This window comes from Malus domestica, chromosome 02, assembly GCF_042453785.1.
Source record: "Malus domestica chromosome 02, GDT2T_hap1".
NCBI classification, from domain to species: Eukaryota; Viridiplantae; Streptophyta; class Magnoliopsida; order Rosales; family Rosaceae; genus Malus; species Malus domestica.
The window spans coordinates 20,114,891-20,126,423 of record NC_091662.1 but is presented as its reverse complement, the minus strand read 5'-3'; positions in this window follow the sequence as shown (position 1 = coordinate 20,126,423).

Here is an 11,533-nt window from a genome sequence, read left to right as displayed (position 1 = left end):
AGCTCCTGATGAAAAATCATCAGTCCCGACCTATTGGATTTGCACCATTCCCAGAAGTGAATGCTGCTTCCCTCAAAATGAACGCCGCATCCTCTGGTGGCGATAATCATAAATGAGGACGTGGCCACAAGCGAGGTCGGTGGAACAGGAAAGGCAAGAACTATGGTGGTCAGTCTCACAACCAGGTTCCAAGGTAAAATTCAGACCCGAGCTTTAAAAATGGAAAACGCCACAAACGCAAAGCTCGTATGAACAATGCTCCTAGAAACTCTGATGGAGCTTGCCATAGGTGTGGTGGCGATGGGCACTGGGCGCATACTTGTCGTACCTTAAAACATCTGGTGGATCTATATCAAGCCTTCCTTAAGGAGAAGGGTGTCGAGACTAATTTCCTCGACCAGGCTAGACCAATGGATATACCTGATCCAGTGTGTGACTTAACAGGACAGTTGAACACAACCCATCTAGATATCTCGAACTTCATTATGGAAAGGGGGAATGAAGTGTATCGGTCCGACTGAATCATTTATGTTTGATGTACTTTTATAATTATGAACTTGTAGTTTAAAACTAGCATTTCAATTCAATAAAAGTGGCATTTAAATTTCCTGTTATAAGTTGTTTTTAACTGTGATCTCTTTTACTCAGAAAGCATGGATAAAAACTATGGTTATTCTTAGAACATGAGAAATGTCGGAGATATTTGTCTTGCAGACAGCACAACCACACATACAATACTTCGTGATCGAAAGTATTTTTCAAGCTTGATGCTTACAAGAGTAAGGGTAACAACAATATCAGACCAATCAGATGTAATTGAAGGCTCAGGGAAAGCCTAGATTATGTTACCAAATGGAACAATATTTTCCATACAAAATGCGTTGTATGCTACTCGATCTACTTGAAATTTGTTGAGTTTCAAAGACATAAGTTTAAATAGATACCACATTGAAACGAAAAGTTCAGAAAATGTAGAGTATTTATGCATTACCTCCAATGATACCCAGAAGCGTATATTAGAGAAGTTGCGTGGTTTGTCGAGTGGATTGTATTATACATACATAAGGACAATTGAATCACATACTGTCATGAACCAGAAGTTCATTTATTCAAAAGTTTACATGCTTTGACATGACCATTTGGGTCATCCAGGATCCATCATGATGCGTATGATCATTACCAACTCTAATGGACATCCATTATTGAGCAGAGACATTGCTATCTCAAATGATAACCCTTGCAAGGCTTGTTCTTAAGGGAAGTTGGTAACTAGACCATCATAAGTAAAGGTTAATGCTGAATCCCCATCATTTTTGCAAAGAATTCAAGGGGATATTTTATGGTTTTGGTTGATGCATCTACCAGATGGTCACATGTTTGTCTCTTGTATCGAAATGTAGCTTTTGCGAGACTTCTTGCTCAGATAATTAAGTTACGAGCATAGTTCTCAGATTACCTTATTAAGTCAATTTAACTGGATAACGCTGGTAAATTTACATCTCAAACCTTTAATGATAACTGCATGACATTGGGCATTGATGTTGAACACCCTATTCCTTATGTCCATACTCAAAATGGTTTAGCAGAAGCATTGATCAAGCAATTTCAGTTAATAGCTCGCACTCTGCTTATGAAAACAAAATTGCCAGTTTCTGTATGAGGACATGCCATCCTACATGTTGCATCATTAGTTCGATTGAGACCTATAGCCAACCACCAATACTCCCCAATACAACTCGTGTTTGGGCATCAGCCAAACATTTCACATTTACGAGTTTTTGGTTGTGCTGTTTATGTGCCTATTACACCATCGCAACGCACTAAAATGGGACCTCAGTGTAGACTGGGAATTTATGTGGGTTTTGATTCACCATCTATCATTAGATATTTGGAACCCCTGACAGTGATATGTTTACAGCTCGTTTTGCTGATTGTCACTTTGATGAAACAGTTTTCCAGTCATTAGGGGGAGAAAAGATCGTTCCAGAAGAACAACAAGAGCTGACATGCGTTGTACCCACCTTGTCTCATTTTGATCCACGTAGCACTCAATGTGAAAATGAAGTGAAAAGGATCGTTCATCTTCAAAGTATTGCCAATCAAATGCCAGATGCATTTAATGATGCTATGAAAGTGACAAAATCACATATACCAGCTGCAAATGCACCTACAATAATTGATGTCCCTGTTGGACAAAATAAAGTGGTAGGGAATGATTCATCTGGTGCACGCCTGAAGCGTGGTAGACCCTCAGGTTTAAAAGATTCAGCCTATCGAAAGAGAAAGATAAGAGCACAGTTGAATCCAAATGAAATCATTCAAGAAGAGAGAATGAATGACAAATCCACAATTCATGATTCTGGACTTCCAAGAAAAGAAAATGTCCTTGATGAGACACATGTCCTTGAAGAGACATCAGTACATGAAAGCAAAGAAATCTCCATAAATTATGCATGTACAAATGAATTGTGGGATTAGAATGAAATAATCATCGATGATATGTTTGCATTCGCAGTAGCCATTGAAATCATATTAAGTGATGATATTGAGCCCCGCTCTGTTGATGAATGTAAACAGAGACAAGATTGGCCTAAGTGGAAAGATGCAATCCAGGCAGAATTAAATTCCTTGGAAGGGCAAAATGTTTTTGGACCAATAGTCTAAACTCCTTATGTAAATCCCGTGGGTTACAAATGGGTATTCACAAGAAAACGCAATGAGAAAAATGAGATTGCAAGATACAAAGCACGACTCGTTGCACAAGGCTTTTCATATTGATTATGAGGAGACATATTCTCCTATAATGGGTGCAATTACGTTCCGTTACTTAATAAGTTTAGTGGTATCAGAAAAGCTTGACATGCGAGTTATGGATGTCATCACTGCTTATCTATATGGAGAATTAGATACTGACATATACATGAAGGTCCTAGAAGGACTTAAGTTGCCTGAAACAACTAACAAACCACAAGGTATGCTCTTGATCAAACTAAGGCGATCATTGTATGGGCTGAAACAATCTGGACAAATATGGTATAATCGTCTCAGTGAATATTTGATCAAAGAATGATATGGTCAACAATGTCATTTTCCCTTGTGTGTTCATTAAGAAATCCAATTCTGGATTTGCTATGGTGGCAGTGTATGTTGATGATATGAACCTAGTTGGAACTCCTGAAGAGCTCAATAAAACTGCTGAATATTTGAAAAGCGAATTTGAAATGAAAGACCTTAGGAAAACAAAATATTGTCTTAGCCTGCAGATCGAGCATTATGCTAATGGAATTTTGGTCCACCAATCAGCTTACATTGAAAAAATCCTGAAGCGATTTGGCATGGACAAGGCTTATCCACTCAACACGCCAATGGTCGTTCGACATTAAGAAAAATCCATTCCGTCCAAAAGAAAATGATGAAATGGTCCTTGGTCCAGAAGTACCATATCCGAGTGTAATAGGTGCTTTATTGTATTTAGCACAATGTACTAGACTAGATATAGCTTTTTTCAGTTAACTTGTTAGCAAAGTATAGCTCTGCTCCAACAATTTGTCATTGGAAAAGAGTCAAAAATGTTTTGCGATACCTTCGTGGGACAACAGACATGGGTCTCTTATACTCAGAGAAATCCACAAATGATCAAATCCTTGTTGGATATGCAGATGCTGGTTTCCTATCTGATCTGCATAAAACCCGCTCACAAACTGGATATGTGTTCAAGAATGGAGATACAACAATCTCATGGCGCTCAACAAAGCAAACATTAGTTGCTACATCTTCAAATCACTCAAAAATATTTGCTTTACATGAAGCAAGTCGTGAATGTTCTTGGTTAAGATCAATGATCCATCATATCCGGAATTCATGTGGTCTACCTTCGAAGACAAATAATCCAACTGTCATCCATAAAGATAATGAAGCATGTGTTGCCTAAATGAAGGAAGGATTCATTAAGGGCGATAAGACTAAACACATATCTCCAAAGTTTTTCAGTGCACATGAGCTTCAGAAGGCTAAAGTTATTGAAGTCAGACAAATCTGTTCCAATGAAAATCTGGTAGACCTGTTCACCAAGTCTCTACCAAAGTGCACGTTTCAGAAGTTAATGCAGAGTATCGGATTACGTCGACTTACCAATCAGCTAAATTTGAAGAATACGGAATCAGAGGGAGATAAATATCAGGGGGAGCATCAATGATACATGCTTGTTGTACTTTTTTTCCTTCGACTAGGATTTGTCACACTGGGTTTTTCCTATCAAGGTTTTAACGAGGTAACATAAGCATACTTAACACTATATAAAAAATCTAGGTAAAGTTGTACTCTTTTTCCTTCGCTAAGTTTTTTTCCCACTGGGTTTTTCCGAGCAAGGTTTTAACGAGGCAACTGATTTTGATATGTGGGCATCCAAAGGGGAGTGTTATAGAATTAGTGGATGAATAATGAATGCCTACTCAAAGTTGTAACGACTTAGTAATAGTGAGTAATAGTGTTTGATACTTTCAAAAGTATCATCATTATATTTTGATGGTTGTAGTTACGAGAGTCGCTCTATAAATAAAGCATTCCGTCTGTTATCAAACACACTACGAAAGAAAGTAAGAGAAATAATATCAGTATCCCTCCCTCTCTTTATCTGCCATCCTTTTTGTGTTATAGCTACTAAAGTTATAGTGTGATATTTTGCACATGCTTCACTCTTGTCCTTAAAAAGGTTATCTCTCTAACTTTTTCCTATTTATAAAAATTTAATTTTTCAGGCAGAATAAGTAGTATAATTTTTGGTCATTAATGGTTCAGACTAGGCTTCCTTCTAGTCCATAACTCAAGATATGCTTTCCATTAACTTTATAGGCACCCTGTTGAGAATATAATTGGCAGTTTTCACTGTTTCACCCAATAAACAACTTGGTAATTTCACACTGCAAATCATGCTCCTCACCATGTCCATCAAAGTTTTATTTCTTCTCTCTGCAAACTCGTTTTGCTTAGGTGTACTAGGTGTAGTATACTAAGTTACAATTCCATTAACTTGCAAGAATAAAGCAGAGGGTCTAAGATGACTATCAATATTGATTGTAAATACCATAGTACTCTCAACCCCTATCAAACCTAACAACTTTGATTTTTCTTTCCAATTGATTCTCAACTTCAGTTTTGTAAATTTTGAAAACTTGAAGGGCACTTGATTTTTCTGGAATTAATTAGATGAAATAAAATCTTGAAAAGTAAACAATGAAGGTTATGAAATGCTTGTTTCCTTCACTGGTTTGTGGGCCACAAATATATGTGTGAATTATTTTCAAAAGCTACCTTCCTTCTTGTTGATCCTTCTTTTCTACTGTTAGTCATTTTTCCTTAATACATTCCACACAACAATCGAAATCATCGAAGTTTAAGGGAGCAAATTTCATTTTTGATCAAAAGTTTCATTATTGGTTTTGAGATGTGGCCGATTCTTTAATGCCAAAGGTAAGGAGGCGTCTCTTTTATTTTGTAGTGGACTGAAAAGAACCATAACATAGTCGTGTCTTGTATTTTGTAGTGCCGATCTATCTCATTATGGAGTGAAAAGAATATGGTGGTGCTATCCGTAACTAGGCTATCTATGTTGGCCTTTATGCTGAAAGAAACATTTTCTTTGTAACTTATTATGTATTACTGAAGGAATAAATGGCCAAATTGTATTTATTGAGCAATAGTTCGTAATTGTGTGTAACCTATATTCATTTAGCAATTTGGTAATTCAGCAATTTGGCAATTGTTCGTAATTGTGTAGGAATAATATAATTGAGTCAAGCTCCCACGTTAATGAAACATGGGCTTTTAAATTTTAGGTAGGAACGATTGCTAATAAGCAGAATGACCTTTTTTCTTAGAAGAACGGTAAGAGTCATAGTTAGGGTAAAGTACAAAAAATTACCTCAACTATTGGTGTCACGACACTTTCATACCTTATATTTTCAAATTGACAATGTTATACCTCATCTTACGAATTTGTGTCAATGTTATACCTTCCGTTAGTTTGGTGTGAATTTCTTAGTTAAATACTAATGTGGCTTGATCCGGAACCCATTTTCTATTAAAAAATTATTAATATTTTTTTAAATATTAAAATAATAAAGAAAAGTTATTAAAAAACAATGTTTGTACCATACTTAGGACCTCCGTATTTAGATCTCGTATAAACAATCGGGGGACTTAAATGTAATTATATAATAAATGAAGGGGCAAATATGTAATAAGTAAGGATCCCTTATTCTATAAAAGGACCCCTCACTCTCCTCATTAAGGGAGGCCAATTCTTAGGCCATGGGAAGAACTCTCTCACCCTCAGAAGCTCTCACCCTTTCCCTCCCTCACAATCCTCTCAGAGAAATACAATATTAGTGTGGACGTAGCCCAAATATTGGGGTGAACCACAATACATCTTGTGTTATTTACTTTCTTGCAGATTCACAGTCGGATTTACGTTGTTCCAAAACCCCTCCGGTTTTGTGCATCAACATTTGGCGCCATCTGTGGGAAATGACACGAAAAGCTATGTTGGTTCTCTTTCATTTTTTCACTTCCGCCGTGAATCTGCAAAAACCCAAAAACCTAAAGCTTTCCCAGAAAACCCACGGAGCTACCTCCTCTCTCAATCAGTCGCACACAAACTAAAACAAAAAGAAATCCTCAAATTTCGAACTCCCTCTATTTCTTTGCAGATATCGCTCTCTCATTTCACGCAAGCAAATAACCCTTAGAAATCAATGGAAAAATGAGAGAGTGTATCTCCATCCACATTGGCCAGGCCGGAATCCAAATCGGAAACGCCTGCTGGGAGCTCTACCGCCTCGAACACGGCATCCAGCCTGATGGCCAAATGCTGAGTGACAAGACCGTCGATGGTGGAGACGACGCTTTCAACACTTTCTTCAGCGAAACCAGAGTCGGAAAACACATTCCCCGTGCAATGTTCTTGGATCTTGAGCCCGCCCACCGTCATCGATGAGGTCAGGACCGGCACTTACCGTCGGCTATTCCACCCGGTGCAGCTCATCAGCGGCAAGGAAGACGCCGTCAATAACTTCGCCAGAGGCCACTTCGGATATCCTAAAGTCCGACACCACGGACGTCCTGGTTCAGTACGTCGGGCTCAGGCGAGACCTAATCGATACGAAGAAAGTGAAGACGGGGTGAAGGAAAAGTACGTCATGTTCAGATCTGCTGCTGCTCCTCCTATGGCTTCCAAGGGGCCAAATCCACTGCCACAGCAGTAACCCCAGCCCTTCGACAATACTGCAGCTTGGCCGGTGACGGTGCAGCGGCACTGGTTGATGGGGGAAATACAGTTGCGATTCGCGACGATATTGGCGGGGGAGAAGAAGGGTGAGTATGTGCAGTGCAGTACGGCGATCACGTGCAAAAGAACCGAAGGTGGGGAGCTTTATGTAAGGGAGATGAGCATGCATGTGGAGGCCAGGGATGAGAATCATTTGAATGTGCAGTCTATTTGATACTATGCACATGTTAGCTTCTTAGCCACTATGCCCACGTGGAAAGGCCAGAAGATTTCTATTGCACATGTTAGCTTCTTAACCACTGTGCCTACGTGGAAAGGCCAAAAGATTTCTATTAAAGTTAACGAGTGCCCATCCCACTACCAAGTCCACCTCCGTCTTCCCCGCCTCCTGCTTCTCCAACTCTTGTTCCTCCGTCTTCACCACCATTCATATCAACTCCTCTGCCATCTCCAAGTAGCCCTAACGGGGTCCCAGCCTCCTTATATGCAGGTTACAAGTCCATCACCGTCGCCAGTTGATAATGGTTCTCCTAAGGGTCCTTCAAACTCTGTTGCATTGATGCATAAAGGGTTGTTTGGTGTTGGTTTTGGGGTGCTACTCCTCGTTTTCGGCGCTTCTGAAAGGAGAAGCACACCGACGTAGAGGAGCAAGATGGAGTCCTCACCTCATCCTCAAGCATGAACAGTCACCACATCAGCAGCCCTCTTCTTAGCAGCTGGGCCTACTACTGACGAGGTCACCCACTCTAACTCCATTAGAGCCACTTTAGCTGAATTCGTTGCCACTTTCATTATTGTCTTGCCGGGGAAGACTCTGCTTTTGCTCTTGGGAAGATCTACAAGGATTTTCTATCATTAACTATGTTATTATTGTCTGCCATTTTCTAAAAGACAGAAAAGCAAAGCAAAAAGTGAAAAGAAAAAAAGCAAAAGTAAGAAAAAGAAAAAGGAGGAGGATAAAGAGAAATCATGACCAGGCTGCACATGTTTGTGGATAAACTTCCCGGAAAAAACGGGTGCAGTAAAGGCAAGCAGAAGATGCCATCAACTTTTGAAAAAGAAACCTTTCATCATGTATGTTCCCACTTTTATGAAGAAGCCACTGGAATACGCACATGGAAAAAAATCTGCAACAACCCAATACGCACCAACGATCTGTAACTGTCGAAACCTTTGTTTTTGAATGATGTAATTTATTTTTCTTATCTTTCGGAGACATCTGTATAAACCCCATCAGAGGGTAATAAAAAAAAAAGCAAGCCCAAAATAATGGGCTGGAATGTTATGTGGAGGGCGAAGGCCCATATACCAAAGAGCCAGGCCCTCTATTATCACCAACCAGGTAATCAAAAGTACGTCCAGTACTACAAAAAATTATTCGGCAGCCTGCCGCTATTATCACCAACCAAGTGATCAAAAGTACGCCCAGTACTCCAAAATTATTCGACGCCCTGCCGCTATTATCACCAACCAGGTGATCAAAGTACGCCAAGTACTCCAAAATTATTCGACAGTATGCTGCTATTATCACCAACCAGGTGATCAAAAGTACGTCCAGTACTCAAAAATTATACATGAGCATCACTCATGTCAATCATACATAAACATACATGAGCATCACTCATGTCAATCATACATAAACATTCATGATCATCATTTATGTCAACATTCATGAGCATCACTCATGTCAACATCCATGAGCATCACTCATGTCAATCAACATAAACATTCATGAGCATCACTCATATCAATCAGCTTCAAAAGCTTCATTTACAAAGCTCTAGCTTCGAAAACTTCATTTACAGAGCTCCAGCTTTCAAAGCTTCATTTACAAAAGCTCGAGCTTCAAAAGCTTCATTTTCAAAGCCTCACCTACAAAGCTTCAGTGCAGGGTATACAAATACCGCCTCTGAACAACTGCCACTTCGGCCCATACATGGATTCAATTTGAAGTCTCCAGCCAACAGACTCTATTGACCGAAGACTTAGGGGACTATATTATGTACCATATATTAAGCCTCAACTGGGCCTCATGAAAAATATTTGGGGGACTTAGCCTATTATTTATGTATTGAGGAGCGAGCCCTTATTTTATAAAAGGGACTCCCTCACATTAGAGAGCACCCATTATTCATGTACGGATGAGCGAGCCCTTATTTTATAAAAAGAACTCCCGCACCCTCATTAGAGAGCATCGCCGCCAGCTGAGCAACCGGCTCGCTACAATCATCACTCCTAACCATTATTCATGTACTGAGGAACGATCCCTTATTTTATAAAAGGGACTTCCTCACCTTCATTAGAGAGCATCGCTGCCTACTGAGTAACCGCCTCGTCGCGAGCATCAACTCTAACCCATCACTTATGTATTGAGGAGCGAGCTCTTATTCTATAAAAGGGACTCCCTCACCATCATTAGAGAGCATCGCCGCCTACTGAGCAACCGCCTCACCGCGAGCATCAACTTTAGTCCATCATTTATGTATTGAGGAACGATCCCTTATTCTATAAAAGGGACTCCATCACCTTCAACACCACAAGCCGAGCCAACCAAGGCAACATAAGCCACAAGCAGAGCAGCCTCACAACATGTGCTACTTCTAATTGAGCATCATTTCAGATTGAGCACGGCCTCATATCGAGTATCAGTCCTAAACGACATCTAGTTACTTCGACCTACACATGGACTGAATTTCAAGTCTCCAGCCAAAAGACTCTCTTGACTGAAGACTTGGGGGACTACTGTTTGTACCATACTTAGGGCATCCGTATTTAGATCTTGTATAAATACTCGGGAGACTCAAATGTAATTATGTAATAAATGAAGGGGCAAATATGTAATAAGTGAGGAGCCCTTATTCTATAAAAGGACCCCTCACTCTCTTCATTAAGGGAGACCAATTCTTAGGCCATGGGAAGAGCTATCTCACCCTCAGAAGCTCTCACCCTCTCATCCTCAATCATCTCAGAGAAATACAATATCAGTGTGGATGTAGCTCAAACATTGGGGTGAACCACGATACATCTTGTGTTATTTACTTTCTTGTAGATTCACGGTCGGATTTACGTTGTCCCAAGACCCCTCCGGTTTTGTGCATCAACAAACAACAACAACAACACTTTCCCCTTCCCCCAAACCCAGGTCGTCCTCTAAAAAACCCAACCGAAGAAGAAGAAGAAGAAGAAGAAGAAAAGGAGGAGAAGAAGAAGAAGGAGGAAAAAAAAAATTCTTCCGTCCACCAGATGGGGAGGTTGGGTGTGCAGAGTGGGTGCAGGGAGAAGATGAACTGGGTTGATTTGTTTTTTTTTTTTTTAGGTTGCAGGAAGGGGTTTCGGGGGAAGAAGATGAACATGAGGGAGGGAGGGAGGGTGGGTGCGGGTGTGGGGGGAAGACGAACTGGATTTTTTTTTTTTTTTTTTGGGTTGTAGGAATGGGGATTTGGGGAAGAACATGAACATGGGCAGGAATGGGGATCTGGGGAAGAACATGAACAGGGGAGAAGGATGGGAAGGGGTGGGGGTGGGGAGGGTAATCGAATCTGATGGTTTTTTTTCTTTCTTTTTCTTCTTCCTCCTTCTTCTTCTTTCTGGGTTGTAGAGACGAACATAGGGTTTTTTTTTTTTTTTTTTTTCTTCTTCCTCCTCCTTCTTTCTAGGTTGCAGGAAGATGGGGAGGGGAGGGACGAACAGAGGGGCTTTTTTTTTTTTTTTTTTTTTCTTCTTCTTCTTCTTTTTCCTCCTTCTTCTTCTTTATGGGTTGCAGGAAGATGAGGAGGGGGAGGGACGAATAGAGGTTTTTTTTTTAATTTTATTTTAATATTTAAAAAAATATTAAATTTTTTTTTTAGTTTTTTAATAATTTTTTAATAGAAAGTAGGCCCCGAATTAAGCCACGTCAGCATTTAACTGAAAAGTAAACGACCAAGTAACGGAAGGTATAACATTGACACAAATTCGTAAGATGAGGTATGACATTGTCAATTTTAAAAGATGAGGTATGACATTGTCAATTTTAAAAGATGAGGTATGACATTGTCAATTTTAAAAGATGAGGTATGAAAGCGTCGTGACACCAATAGTTGACAAGGACAGAGCCACTATGGGCCTAGAGGGGGCAGATGCCCCCACTCAATTTTTTTTTGGGGTGCAGAAAAATTGCACAATTTTGCATCTCAATGACCAACCCTAATTAAAATAAAAATCAAACCCTATATGTTAATTGGTATCAAGGGAAATGTGCTAAGGAGA